This window comes from Suricata suricatta, chromosome 2 (genome assembly GCF_006229205.1).
Source record: "Suricata suricatta isolate VVHF042 chromosome 2, meerkat_22Aug2017_6uvM2_HiC, whole genome shotgun sequence".
NCBI classification, from domain to species: domain Eukaryota; kingdom Metazoa; phylum Chordata; class Mammalia; order Carnivora; family Herpestidae; genus Suricata; species Suricata suricatta.
In genome coordinates, this window is record NC_043701.1 from 111,695,750 (window position 1) to 111,711,321 (window position 15,572).

Sequence of the window (15,572 nt, forward strand, 5' to 3'; positions counted from 1 at the left end):
GAAGGAAGGAAGGAAGGAAGGAGATAGTATTTTTTTAATTTTTAAAATCTTTGGAGGTTCATTTTATAAATACATATAATGATCTCACCACAGGATAGTAAAGTTAAAATAGTTGTTTGTGGATTCTATAACTATGTTCAAGGTATATTTTGAGTTTGAAAGTTTATGATGTGATCTTTCTAGTCATACGAGCTATTTACCATAATAGTCTTAAGTTAGTAGTACCTTTATTCCCTTGCACAACACAATAAATCCATAAAATGGTGCAAGTTTGGGTAGCAAGTGAAGGAAGCGAATAGAGGAATGTAAGCAAACTGATGAACTGACCAATGGCTGGGAGCAAAGAGATAACTTTTCACTTCCCCGTGTCTGTGAGAACAAGTCCCGACCAACTCCCTAAGGTTGATCTTTTTCTCTGTGAAATAGATGGGTGAAATATAGTGACAGGATTATAGTCTCCTTTTTTTTAATTTGAAAAGTGAATTTGCTACATTTAGGGAAATTATGGGTTTGACGCTCAGGACTGCATTGGCCACTGAGGCCCCAATGCAGATACAAATTAATGTCTTGTCACACTTTGGGGCACGGCTAATGGACTGACCTGGCCTGAGGGCCAGGGAGCTAAGAATGCACATGTATTAATTGAAAAAGAGAGCAAATGTGAGGCAATGTGGAATACAATGTTCTGACCCTATACTATAAAAGCAGGTATAGGAGTGGAAACAATTCTGGTGGAGTCATGACAGAAGAACACTCTGAGTGATCCTATTGCTTCTGCATGATCCCATAGAATGAACTTCTAACCTCAGTCCACAAGCGATACAGCAAGCAAGGAAGCGGTCAGACGTGGCTGGGGTCCAGTTTTCAAACTGATGGATCCTGGATCACCATCATACGAAGGTTCATCTATCTCACTGAGAAAAAATATCAGCCTTCAGGGAATTAGCAAGGCCTTGCCCTCCCTGTCATATGAAGGTGAAAAGTTGTGTTTTCTCACCAGTATTGGTTGGTTCACAGCCTTCATTCACTTATTCAAAAAATATATATTTAGAAATGATATCCATAGGCTTTGATTTGGGCATTCAATCATAGATGAAATAGACATATTCTTTGTTAGAGCTTACTGACCAGAGGAAGAGAGAAATAACATACAAATAAATAATCAAACAAAAATAAGAAATGATAATTGGAGAATGATGGTATAGTAGAGTCAAATTAGACATTTTAACAATATTAGTTATTCCAATTTGTGAGCATGTTATATCTTTCAATTTTCTGTGTCTCCTTCAATTTCTTTCATGAATGTCTTAACGGTAACAGGGTACAAGTCCTTCACCTCCTTGCTAAAATTTATTTCTAGGCATCATATTCTTTTTGATTCAATTGTAAAAGTGGTTGTTTATTTAATTTCTCTTTCTGCTAGTTCATGCAAGTGATTTCTGTACATTAATTTTGTACCCTTCAACTTTACTGAACTCATTGGTTAGTTCTAATAGTTTTTTGGTTGAATGAAAAGAACTTCTACTTTGATATTAACTTTTCAGAGATTCTCTTAATTTGTTATGCTTCTTTATATGGTTTAGAGAATGCTTCACTAGGCCAAGATTAATTTTCTGATAGAAATTTTAAATTCTGCTCTTTACAGTTGTCTTTAACCTATCTGAAATTTATTTTTGTGACTTGTATGAAGTAAAGATTTCATTAAATAATTCTTTTTAATAGAATTTTAATATTTATTTATTTCTGAGAGAGAAAGAGAGAGAGAGACAGAGCATGAATAGGAGAGGGACAGAGAGAAACAGGGAGACACAGAATCTGAAGCAGGCTCCAGGCTCTGAGCTGTCAGCACAGAGCCTGACACAGGGCTCAAACCATGAACCATGAGATTATGACCTGAACCAAAGTCAGATGTTTTGACTGAGCCACGCAGATGCCCCCTCATTAAATAATATTTTTAGAATGCTAGTCTTTTTTTTCTGAGTGTTATTCTTGAATAGTCTGCCCAATCGCTCTTGATCTGCAATATCATGTCATTTGTATGTGTCCCATGAATCAGATTTGGGGTTTTTTTCTGTTCTGTTTTTCACTTTTCTAATCATTTAACCAAAATCATCTGGCCTTAATTGATACAAGTACACACATATGCATACACACCAACCACAAATGGTCCCTGTACTCACTGTTACATATACATTTTAAATTCATCTTTTCAAACTGAAAAAAATATATATACATATATATATAATTCACATTCTGGTTGGAATTACACAGAGCTGATCTAATTTTTTCAGAAAAATTGACAATGTAATGACACCTAATGAGCATTTTATGTCTCTCTAGTCAATTTCAATCTTATTTACAGTCTTTCTTTTTTTAATGTTTGTATTTTTTTTTTTTTGAGAGAGAGAGAGAGAGAGAGAGAGCGTGCGTAAGCAAAGGAGGAGGAGAGAAGAGAACAGAAGATCTGAAGCAGGTTCTACACTGACAGCATTGGGCCCAATGTGGGGCTCAAACTCACGAACTACAAGATCATGATCTGAGCTGTAGTTGAACGCTGAACCAACTGAGCCACCCAGGTGCCCCTTATTTTTCATCTTTCATTGAAGCTTTCCAATTTTCTCCATAAAGCTTTATATACCTTTGTCCTATATATTCATAGGTACTTATTGTTCTGCTATGCAAAATAGAGTTTTTGTTGAGTAATGTCATGTGCTTCTAATAGCATTCAGATATAATCTTTGGTACTTTAAAATTCTTTTGTCATTGCTATACTAGGTAAAATTTTTCATTGGATAACATAAGGAGAAATGAAGTTCATTATTTATTATTGCTCTTACATTCAGTAAATTTGCTATTTTACTGATGCTAGTTATTTGTTAGCCCTGCAGAATTTCTCTTGGAAGTTTTCACACATCTGTTCCTTTTCATGCCCAACCAGCCTGTACACAATAGTATTTTCTTACACCAAGATCCCATTAGATCGACAGAATTTCCAAATAGCTTCTCAAATCTATCTATTGTCTACTGCTCAACAAACCCTAATCTAGCCTATAGAGAATTTCTTAATAAAATGGGCCTTATTCCTTAATTTAAAAAAATGTTCAATGGCTAAAATTCATATCCTAATGGAATTTCCCTGTCTCTCATTTAACTTCCTCGAGAAGAGCTTCTAGAATTTATACTTATAATCTGTTTCTGCCTCTGTGTCTTTCTCTCCCATCAAGCCAGCAGGAATCTGCACCACCTCTGTCACTACTCCAACATGCCACATTCACTCATGTATCTCTGAAAGCTTCCGTCTTACACACTGGTCCCTGCCCATATGTCCCATTAAAAAGAAATACTCTCACCTTTGAAATCCAAGTTAAGCTCCACTCTGATTTAAGGTTTTCTCCAGGTATTCAACCCACAGTCCTAGCTCACTATTCTGAATTCCTTGGTAATTATTCTATGCATGCTTATGTTGTCATAATACTACATAATGTGCTATTTTCATGTTTCATCTATCAATAATGGATAGAATTTTTAACATGGTCAGATACTGTTTCTGCAACCAAACCTCTTTGGTATGTTTTAAGTGGGACATTTTGCATCCCCAAAGTAAATATGTCAACCTAAAAAGTAAGAGCTGCTCAATGAATATTTGCTTATTAATTTCCCTTGTTTACTGTCCAAATCCTGCAAGAGCATAACTGTGAACTTATTAAACGTTTAATGTACGTATTTGTGTGCATTATGTACCTCTCCTGAAGGCAAAGTGAGCTAGATTTTTTTTTTCTTTCTAACTTAGGACGTTTTATAAATATGATAGGGTTTCTGTGGGAAAATATGATATGGTATAATGAAAATGCCAGAAACTTAATACAAGTTTTGTCTGATCTGCCTATCTTTATTAATATGGCTTGCCTTATTCTAAATAAGGATTCCAAATAGGAGAATGAGAATTTGGAACAAAGCATCAGTACTTTGGTGTTAACATTGTGAACTATGTTAACACTTCATTACAAGTATATATTACTTATTTCTTTCTTACAAGCCTATCAATAAATGGGATATATGCCTATGATTGTCAAACACCTTATTTATAAAAGAGAGTATTTTAGGTTAGCATCTCACAGATAACTAACCATTTATAAGGTACAATTTCTACAGCTCACCAATGTACTTAGGAATGAACTAATTTGCCTCCACCCACCTCCTTTAAAGACTGCAGTATTTCTAACTTCATCTACAGCTTAATCTCTTTGAACTTGAAGTTGGGAAAGGTTGACATGACTGGAGCCATTCTAAAATGGAATTGGAGCAGCCACTGTGGAGAAACCGCCTTACTCACTGTTGTTTGAACTGGGTCAAAGCCTTTGGACTAAGAAAAATGGCAATTGTTTTGAGCAATTGCTTAAGAAGTCAGTAGGAGAGAATAGACATTCTGATCACAAGACTGAGAGTTGTGGAGTTTCTAAAAATAAAATCAGTAGTCAATGTCTAGCCCAGAGTTAACTTGTTAACATCCAGATAAAAGCTTTTTTTTTCTTTTCTTCAACTTATGTAATTGTCCTCTCCCTTCCCCCGCTTCCTTTAGCTCATAAAACACCCTTGCCTTCACCAGAGAAGCAGGAACACTATTTGGAAAATCACCTGAACCTGAACTCCCCGAATTTCAATGCTTTAACTGCAAATAAACACTCATTTACCTCTCAGTGTGGCTCTTTATTTTCAGGTTGACCACATAAAGACTGGAAGCAGCTATTAATGATACAAATACAGAAGCAGCTATTAATGATTCCAAATACAGAAGTTTGTAAATTTATTTTTTTTATTTATTTAAAATGTTTATTTATTTTTGAGGTGAGGAAAGGCAGAGAGAGTGGGAGACCCAGCATCTGAAGCAGGTTTCAGGCTCTGAGCTGTCAGCATAGAGCCAGATGCAGGGCTCTAACTGACGAACTGTGAGATCATGAACTGAGCCGAAGTCAGAGGCTTAACCAACGCAGCCACCCAGGTGCCCCTTCATTGTTGTCTATCAGTTCATATTCTCTCAATAGCTTATTTTCTTTCAGAATGCCAATACTATGATATTTCATCATGGTTTTCGCCAGTAATATAATTTCTTTTACTTTATGGATAGTAAACATCTCCTGCCATTTTCCTCCTGCCTTTCAAAACATAAGCCATCTAAAAATACATAAAAACTGTAATAAATCACCTTTGATAAACAGTGGCAGAAACAGAGTTTTGAGCAACTGCTTAACTACAAGTTTTAGCAGAGCTTTCTGCCTATGGGCGCTACTTTGGACGCATCCTTGAAGCCTCCCTTCCCGCTGCTGTCATGTCTGAGTCAGAGTCACACAGAGCCCAAAGCCCAAACAGCTGCAGAAGTTTTTCATTGGAGATTTGAGCTTTGAACAAAGCGATGAGAGTCTGAGGAGCCGTTTTGATCGATGAGGAACACGCACAGACTGTGTGGTAATGGGAGATCTAAACACAAAGTGCCCCAGAGGCTTTGGATTTGTCAGGTTAGCCACTGTGGGGAGAAGATGGATGCAGCCATGAATGCCAGGCCACCAAGAAGCGCTATGGAACCAAAGAGGGCTGTCTCAAGAAAAGACTTTCAAAGACCCAGTGTCCACTTAACTGTGAAAAAGATTTTTGTTGGTGGCATTTAGAAGACACTGAAGAACACCATCTAAGAAGTTATTTTGAACAGCATGGGAAAACTGATGCTGTTGAAATCATAACTGACTAAGGCAGTAGCAAGAACACAGGCTTTGCTTTTGTACCATTTGATGTCTATAACGCATAGACAAGATTGTCATTCAAAAATACCACGCTGTGGATGACCACAGCTGTGGAGTAAGTAGGAGATGATAGATGTTTCATCCAGCCAAAGAGGTCTAAGTGGTTCTGGAAACTTGGGTGGTGGTCATGGAGGTGGTTCTGGTGGGAATGACAACTTTGGTCATGGAGGAAACTACACAGAGTGAGTGCTTTGATGACAGTTGAGGTGGTGGAGGATATGGTGGCAGTGGGGATGGCTATACTGGATTTGGTGATGGTGGAAGCAACTATGGAGGTGGCAGAGGCTATAATGACTTTGGCAAGGACAACAATCACTCTTTAAATTTTGGACCCATGAAAGGAAAAAATTTTGGAAGCAGAAGTTCTGGCCCCTAGGGTGGCAGAAGCCAATACTTTGCCAAGCCACAAAACCAAGGTGGCTATGGTGGTTCCAACAGTGGTAATAGCTATGTCAGAAACCGAAGGTTTTAATTACTGCCAGGAAACAAAACTTAGCAGGAGAAGTGAGCCAGAGAAGTGACGGGGAAACTACAAATCCCAACAGATCGGTGGGCTCAGTCATGCTCAGTGGTGACAGGGCCTAGCTGCTATAAAGAAGACATGTCTTAATACTCATATGTGTAGGCAAAAAAAAAAAAAAATCGAGGACTGTATTAGTGACTAAATATATAATAGGGTATTTTAGTCTCTGTTCTGTGGAAAGTATAAAGCATTCCAACAAAGAGTTTTAATATAGATTTATTTTTGCACCCATGCTATTAATTGTTAAATGTAATAGTCTAATCATAATCAGAATAAAGTGTCTTTTTACATAAATAAATAAGTTTTATCAGAGATGTTAATATTTTAATACTCCTTATGAAATTTCAAGAGGGACAACACTCTGTACAAGATTTCCTGGAAATCTGTAAACATGGAACTGAAGGACAGAAACATATTCCACCCCACATTATGGCTCTTTGTTATATTGATTATTTTAAAACTGGTTATTGTCTTTTTTAAGTGAGCTCTACATCCAACATGGGGCTTGAACTCATAACCCTGACATAAAGAGTTGCATGTTCTACCTACTGAGCCAGCTAAGTGCCAGCGAGCTTAAAAATAAGCTGGTTATTTTTAAGAAACTGCAAACACAAGAGAAGCTCCAAAAACTAAGTAGAAGTCACTTTTGTTAAAAAAATTTACATTTATAAGAGAAATCTCCACTTGTAAGTAAGGGTGTCTCCCACACTATACCTGGAAGAAGGAATGACTCAATGTCTAGAAATGTATCTATGGAGAACATAGATCTGTGCAACAACTTGACCCTTGTTGACTGTGCGTTTCCTGGGAACCTCCCATAACTAACACCCCACTTCCAGTGTCTTTTGTCAGCTGACAAATTTAAGTATGTAGGTATGTAAGGTGATAACTTTCATCAGTTTGAGGTGTTACTCATTTCCTAGGTCTCTTTCATGTATAAGGAAGTATACATGTTACTAAACTTTTGTTTTCCTCCTGTTGATCTGCTTCATGCCAATTTAATTGTTAGATCAGCCAAAGAATCTAAAAAGGTAGAAGTAAAATTTTTCCCAGCAGAACTGTTCCTTTTTCAACTTTTTCGTATGACTAAAGACATCTTTTGAAAACATCTTGGTATAGTGGAAATATACTATGAGTTTCAGATTTCTGGAGACTACATTTAAATCCCAAAATCTCGCAGTCCTGCCTCTGTTATTAAATCTTTGAGCCTTGATATCATTATGTGTAAATAGGAAGTATTACCGAACTAATAAAACCATTGTATAAATGGAATAAGCTAATTTGGTTGGCTCATTTCAACATTTACTTAGGTCCTAGACAAAGGCCAACACTTGGTTAGGAGCTAGAGATAAAGAGATAATTAAGTCATAGCCCCTGACCTCAGAGTTCACTATTTTCAAACTCGCTGACCATTAACTATTATGGGGATTCTATGTGGCCATGTTGCTCTTGGTTTCTTGTTTTCTACATTCTTCTCTGTACCTTTCCATCACTTTTTGTAGATGCCAACTTCAAGCTATTACTTTTCTAGCCAAAGCAGTTTAGCTCTCTATTTCCCCAAACCAAGTATCCTTGAGCAGCCAAAGGCCATAGTTGGAAAACAAAAGGCCATATATTCTAGGTATCTATCCTGAAAAATAAAAAGAATAGGAAATTGTTTGAAATCAGAGATTTTTTTCTTGAACAGACTCCAGATCAAATTCTTCACAATTATCTCATCCAGACTTGACATAAGTAGAGTGAAGCAATTGTAATGTATTTTCTTAAATGCCTGAGATCATCTGGAGGTGTGTGTTACTATTTTTTTCAATTTGCACTTAGTTATTCCTATTTTGAATAAAATCTTTCTCAGCCAATAATATACATACAAAGGGACTTTCCCTTTAAAAATCAGCAGCTGTTCTTTTTGTTAATGTTTATTTATTGTTTTGAAAGAAAAAGGGAGAGAGAGCAGGGAAGGGGCAGAAAGAGAAGGAGAGAGATAATCGTAAGCAGGCTTCACTCTCGGCGCAGAGCCCAACGCAGGGCTCAGTCTCACAACCATGAGATTATCACCTGAGCTGAGATCAAGAGTTGACGCTCAACTGACTGAGCCACCCGGGCGCCCCTCAGCACGTGTTCTGATGAACACAGCAGTACATTCCAATGAAGAAAGAAGAAGAGATATAAAACTTCAAACTCACAAAAAGGATATGTACATATGTATTAAATTTTTCTTAAGTAATATATTAGGATGTGTTTAACTAAAGAAATCATATTTATTCCAATTCAAAATCAATGTTTGAGTAACTAGTATAACAAAGCATTAAAGGCAGTTGCAAAAAAAATAAAAACAAAGATACAACATCAGCATTAAAATAATATAAATTTTATACTAATGATAAACAATTAAGTATTTATTGAACCACTGCTGTGTTTTAGCATTGTTATGGGTGTTTTTGCTTTTGCTTTGTTTTGGATGTGAGGAAAAAGAGAAAAGCTGAAACTTCAGATTAGAATTTGCAAAAAGGTAAAAAAAATTCTTGAAATTTTGGCCAGACAATGCTTACTTCTACCTGTTAGATGGCAATAATCATAAAGCACTTTAGATATATATCCTAAGGGAGAAAATTCACTCAGCTATTATGCAAGTTTGGGTTGATTTTATTTTCAAAGTTGATTGGTTATTGTAACTGACTATGATAGAGGCAAATCTTTTTGAAATTATGTTTTCCCAGGAAAACAACAAAATAAGGGAAAATGAGACACATTAAATAGTGAGTATCAAAGTTAAATTTTCAAATCTGGTCTGAATTGGCACAAAAATATTTCCAATAGTGTTTCCCTCTGCTATTCTTTCATAGCCTGCTTTGAATTGGGGCATCCATGCTTTTATTTTATCCCATTTCATAAAAATTCAGAAATAAGATTATATGGAAGAATTATGGAAGACTGGATTCTTGAATCAATTAAGGATTTAGAAAGTAAGTTTTTTTAATATTTCATGAATATTTTTATTTCTAACTCATCAAAAATCTTGTAATGTCATTTTGTCTCATCTTATAATTTTTCATCTTGCAAAGAGGAAAAATAATATTACTCATTTCTTTCTATGGAGGTAATATATGGAAGGAAAACCTCTCCTCCACCCTGTTAACTTGAATGACCAGAGCCTATGAAATACATGGACAAAAGACAGATTAACAGAATAAAAGGCATTCATATTTCATTGATGTTAATGTTTTTTTATGCATGGGGATTTCACAGAAAAGAAGTGAAAATCCAAAGAGGGAGTCAGACCTGAGAGCTCACATACCATGTCAACAAAGGACAACACATTCTGGAGAAGTGACTAGACAAAGGAAAGGGGCTTTGGGGGCTCCTGGGACACTAACTTGTGGGAAGTTATGTATATGGTGAAACTAACGTAAAATAAGGGTGACCTTAGGAAGCTTTGTTTGTGCAGAATCATTTCGCTGTTTTCTGTCTTCTCCATGACCATAAAAGTCCCCTGGAGAGGGGAATTTATGGCAGTCTTCATTCCTCAGAAATTTCTGCTTCTCATCAGATAAGAGAAGCTCCAAGAAGACTGCTTTCTGAGTCTGTTAATTCTCAGTTGCCATCAGCTCAAAATAATTCACATTCCAAAGTGACATATTTCAAGGCATATTTAGATCCACTTTAGTATCACAGGTTCAAATGGCAGCTCAAACAAAAGCGTTGTCACTATCGCTTTACCGTTTCTGGTACCAGAAACTAAAGTCAATTAATTCTTGATCATGAACAGTAGTTGGGAGTCATCCCCAGTCATGATTCCAGCTGCAGTTTTGTTTCTTGGGAGAGCTTCAGCTCAAGGTAGAGAGCCAGATTCTCTCAGGCATTTGGAAGATTCTGACTACCTCTGGCAATTCTAGAGCTTCCTTCCTTCACTAGTTTCATCCTACAATGAACAAATGTACCCATCTATTCAGAACATAAGATCACAATTTCTGAAAATGCATTCTTTTTTAATGTTTGTTTATTTTTGAGAGAGAGAGAGAACGAGGCGGGAAGGGGCAAGGAGAGAGGGATATTCAGAATCCTAAGCAGGCTCCAGACTCTGAGCTGTCAGCACAGAGACCAATGCAGAGCTCAAACTCACAAACCATATCATGACCTGAGCCAAAGTCAGGTTTAACCAACTGAGCCACATGGACACCCCTGAAAATGCATTATTTTCAATGTAAATACCCAGGAAGAGGAACCTACTCTTTCTCATTTCACACAACCTATGTGATGCTGTGGATTGCAGAGTAAGATCCATTCATCAAATCAGTTACCATGTAAAAATCAGAGCTTAACAGCTTCCCTTTGTCTTTCATCTTCACATCTTGCATAAATGCCAAATGCCTCTTATTAACAAAATCCAGGTAGAATACTGCTGGAAAGTAAGTCAAAGAAAAACAATTCCCAGGGTTCACCTTCCTTTAGCAAAAGGGAGACTTTAAAAAGGTAAGAGTAATAAATACATCCTGGCATGTTATATATAGTCATGACTTAACGTTTTCTGAACAATTCACAAATATTATCAAGCAGCTGCCTTGATGTTTTTTGTGCTATGCAACGAAACATCAGAGTTGTTCACCTGCAGATTATCTTATCTTCTTCTATGAAACCTTTTATTTTTGAATTGTACAATCACCAAAACAAGTTTTCCAGAGTTAAGTTCTTATTAATAAGATCAGTAAAATGGGGAAAGCATTCTGTACATATATCCTAAAAGAGCATTCTATCTTTTGACCAAGGACATAAGGCTTATGTGCCAAAATAATTACAGATAGGTTTCAGAGTTGGCTAAATATAGCAAGTAACTAAGTACTAAATCCAATGCACCCTACCATAGGCAGCAAGGAAGATGAAGAGTGGTGTTCTTCTAGGTCATCCTGATCAAAACTTTCCCTAATCCTGGGATCTTGGGTGGCTCAGTTGGCTAAATGTCAGACTCTTGATTTTGGACTCTTCTTTCTGCTCAGGTCATAATCCCACAGTTTGTAAGTTTGAGCCTCACCTTGGGCTCTCTGTTGACAGCACAGGGGCTGCTTGAGATTCTCTCTCTCTCCCTCTCTCTCTGCCCCTCTGCCTGCCTCTCTCTCTCATAATAAGTAAACTAACATTAAAAAAACCTTTTCCTAATCTTGGCATGAAGATCGGTGTTAAGTATCACCTATCCCTCCAAAATATTCATGTCAAAATTTGTTAAAACACTGCTTGCTATTAGACCATAAATTTTAAAATAAGAATAATTCCATAAATGAGTCTGTTCTGTCACTTTGGGCACTCGCGTATGTGTCCTATCAACAAATGTGAAAACCAAAATGTAGTGTGGGAGTCTAGCCCCCTATTATCTTCAGGTTGAAGGAATCTTTCTCAGCACACTCAAACTCAACATGATAAAAAAGCAAACTGCACTCATTTCTTTTTTGGGTGTCGGAATGAAAAGTAAACTACAGGCCCTAGACAAGGCCACAGTGTATATTTTACTCATCTGTCTAGATAAGTGCACTGTACATGTGATGCAATATGACACAGACTATATAGTAATGTATACTGTTAAGAAATACCATTTGTGTTATCTTACATCAAAAAGTATGGGAACAAATGGGCAATTGCCTTGGATGAGAGAGAAGATCAAGTGCAGGGTGAATTATTAGAGTCTGACTATGAGGGCAACACTCTGCAAAACAGTTGCAAAATTTAGTCTGGGTAAGCACTTTTCTACTCAACCTGCATTTGAGGTTAGGTTACTCCTTACAATTTAAGAATGGAACATTCAATTAAATCTCTAATGAATTCAGATAGGTGATTAAAAAGTTGCTAAGTGAATGGAGTATAAGTAGGAATAAGAACATAGGTATTTATTCAGCACAGAGCGTGTATTATGTATTGGTTGGAAGTTACAACTTATTTTGTCAAAAGCTGTCCTTAGCCACTTTTATCTGTGGAGTATTTGGCAGCAAGGTTACTTAGCTGTTCTTCATGACAGGCCAGGTTATTGTTCTCTGTTGTGTAACAACAGAAACAAAGATGGGTTATAGAAACCCTGGAATAAATACAGAATACAGAGTGTGTTATTTTAAATATTTTGGAGGCTTTATGTGTATGCATGTAGTATAAACTATCAAATGAAGCTCTTAATTTGGAAGATCCATTGAATAAAGCTAGAACTTTTGAGCAGTATCAGAATGCTAGCATTTGAGATTTGGGGATTAATTTAACTGATTTGGTTATGTGGGCTCTACAAAATCACTCTACTATATTGATATGATTGCATGAAAATATATAACTTTAAAGTGAAATTATAATCATGAATAAGATAAATATTGTCTATGCTGTTCTTCCACCCCAAATATGATGGTTATTTAATGAATCTCTTGTCAGTATTTCTGGTTTCAGATCATTCATCTAAAGAGCTTGAGAGGCATCAGTCCCATTTTTACAAAAAGAAAAAAACTAAACAAACAAAGCCAAGATTTTTCTTAAACCCATCAGAGAGTTGAGGTCACTTGGCAAATAGTCTCCCAGAATTCAGAGGGAGCAGGTATATTTCTTATGTGCCCCAGATCAGAGAATCACAGATCTGACCAGCTTAACTGGAGCAGAAATCACTGGATCCAGACATAGATGGAAACACTGAAATGGTAATATTCATGAACAACCAAAGGCTTAATGTGGACTGGCTCAAGAGCAAAAACATCTCGAAGGCTCTAGTTTTGTGTGAGTTATGCCTCCAGGAGCCCATAAAATTTTCATGGGTGAGAAGAGGTGGGAAAGATCCCCTCGGGCTCTGGTAGAAAGAAGTAAAGTAGCCATTTAAAAATATGTCCAGATTGTTTTCCATTATGAAGGCTTGCTCTCCAATAAATAAATACATACATACATTAGTTCACCTAAAAGTAAGGGCGATTTACCAACATGGTGGCCCCTCTAGGCTTCCTGTCTCACCTCAGGTGGGAAAGGAAACAAAAGCCAAGATATACTTGTGAAAGTCATATCCTAAGCATACAACCTATAAAAGACTGAAATTTAATCAAAAGATGATGGGACACTCCCTATCCCCTACTTCTTACCACCACATTAAAGACTCTGGGATAAAAACAGTGGATGCAGCTGATTTAGAGACAAAGATATTAGAGGAATGTGAAGACACTGGAAACTGCATCAATAATTACATACCACCCAACTCCTAGCTCAATCAATGTAAAATTTCATATTCATTGACCTCATTTTTTTTATTAAGTTTATGTATTTACTTTTGAGAGAGAAAGAGAAAGCACAAATTGGGGGAGGGGAGGAGAGAGAGGGAAAGAAAGAAAATCCCAAGCAGGCTCTGCACCATCAGTGTAGAGCCAGATACAGGGCTCAAACCCATGAACCATGAGATCATGACCTGAGCCAAAGTTGACATTTAATCAACTGAGCCACCCAGGTGCCCTTCATTGACCTCATTCTTATTACTCAATATGTTATGTCCGTTTTCAACAAAATTACAGACACTTTAATAAGCAAGAAATATACAGTCTAATGAGACAAAGCAAGCATTAGAACCAGACTCAGATACAACATGGAAGTCAGAATTATCATTTTAAAATAACTATATTTACTATAAGAATTCGAATGGGAAAAGTAGACACCTCCAATAACAGATGGATAATATAAGCAAAAAGATAGAAACTATAAGAATAAACAAAAATGCTAAAAGTAAAAACACTAACAGAAATGAAGAATGCCTTTGATGTGCTCATCAAGAGTATTAGTGAAATAGGGGCACCTGGGTGGCTCAGTTGGTTGGGTGTCTGACTTCAGTTCAGGTCATGATCTCACGGTTTGTGGATTCCAGCCCCACGTCAGGCTCTGTGCTGACAGCTCAGAGCCTGGAGCCTGCTTCAAATTCTGTGTCTTCCTCTCCCTCTGCCCCTTCCCCATTCACTCTCTCTCTCTCTCAAAAATAAGCATTAAAATTTTTTTAAAGAAGGACATTACTGAGCTTAAAGATATAGAAACTTCACACCCTGAGATACAAAGAGAAAACAAATGGAAATAAAGAAACAACACCCAGAAACTATGAGAAAACTTCAAAAGGTATAACAGCCACGTAACTGAAATACCAAAGGAACAGAAGATAGAGCAGAAGAAATATTTGAAGTAGTAATCACTTAAAACTTTCCAAAATAAATGACATCCACCTATCCACAGATCTAGGAAGCTTGGAATACAAAATAAGATACAAACAAAAACCAAAACAAACAAAAACCTCTACACTTAGTCATGTACTATTCAAAGTATAGAAAACCAAAAGCAAAGAGAAAGTTTTAAGATAAACTAGAGGCAAAATATACTTTATCTAAATGAAAAGAAAAATAATACTGCCCACTTTTCATCAAAAATCATGCAAACAAGAGAAGAGTAGAGTGACATATTGAGGGTTCAAAGCAACATCCACGAATCTAGAATTCTAAATATCCAAAAAGTGACAGAAACATTAATGTGACCCAGGTCAGAAACTTGGATCTACACAAATAAAGAAAAACAGTCATAAAAAGGATAAAAAGGTAAATAAAATAAAATATTTGTGCATTCTTAATTGATGCAGTAAGTAACTTTCTGTACAGAGCAATGATATTAGGGATGTATTGTGTGGCTAAGTGAAATGAACTATAGTAATATTACACGGAATGAAGGGAAGCATTGGAAATACTGTATTATAAGTGATCTGTACCACCTATTCAGTGGTATAACAGAATTTGAAAGTGGATTTAGATTAGTTGTTAGTATATACTGCAAGCTGTAAGGCAATCCATAATTTAAAAAATCAAAAAGATACCTAATATGCAAAGAAGGGAGAGATAATAAAGTCATATAATTACTCAATTAAATGAGGTACAGGGGTGGTTCAGTCGGTTCAGAGTCTGACTCTTAATTTTGGCTCAGGTTATTATCTCACAGTTCATGAGCTCATGAGCCCACATTGGGCTCTGCACTGATAGTGTGAAGCCTGCTTGGGATTCCACCTCCTCTCTCTGCCCCACTTGCTCTCTGTATCTTTCCTTAAAAAATAATATTAGAAATAAACATAATATCAGACAACAAAAAGAAATAAGAGGCATCAGAATTGGCAAGGAAGAAGTCAAACTTTCCCTTTTTGCAGATGACATGATACTCTACATGGAAAACCCAATTGACTCCACCAGAAACCTGGAACTGATCAATGAATTCAGTAAAGTCGCAGGGTACAAAAT

General features: G+C 36.6%; 1 long non-coding RNA gene across 1 annotated transcript in view; it reads right to left on the minus strand.

Moving 5' to 3' along the window:
* The window catches only part of LOC115272028, a 29,200-nt gene extending 25,797 nt beyond the window's left edge, over positions 1-3,403 (minus strand). The window contains exon 1 of the long non-coding RNA XR_003900208.1: positions 3,351-3,403. This is a non-coding gene — a long non-coding RNA (uncharacterized LOC115272028). The remainder of the gene's footprint in view (positions 1-3,350) is intronic.
* Between the last annotated feature and the right edge of the window lie 12,169 nt (positions 3,404-15,572).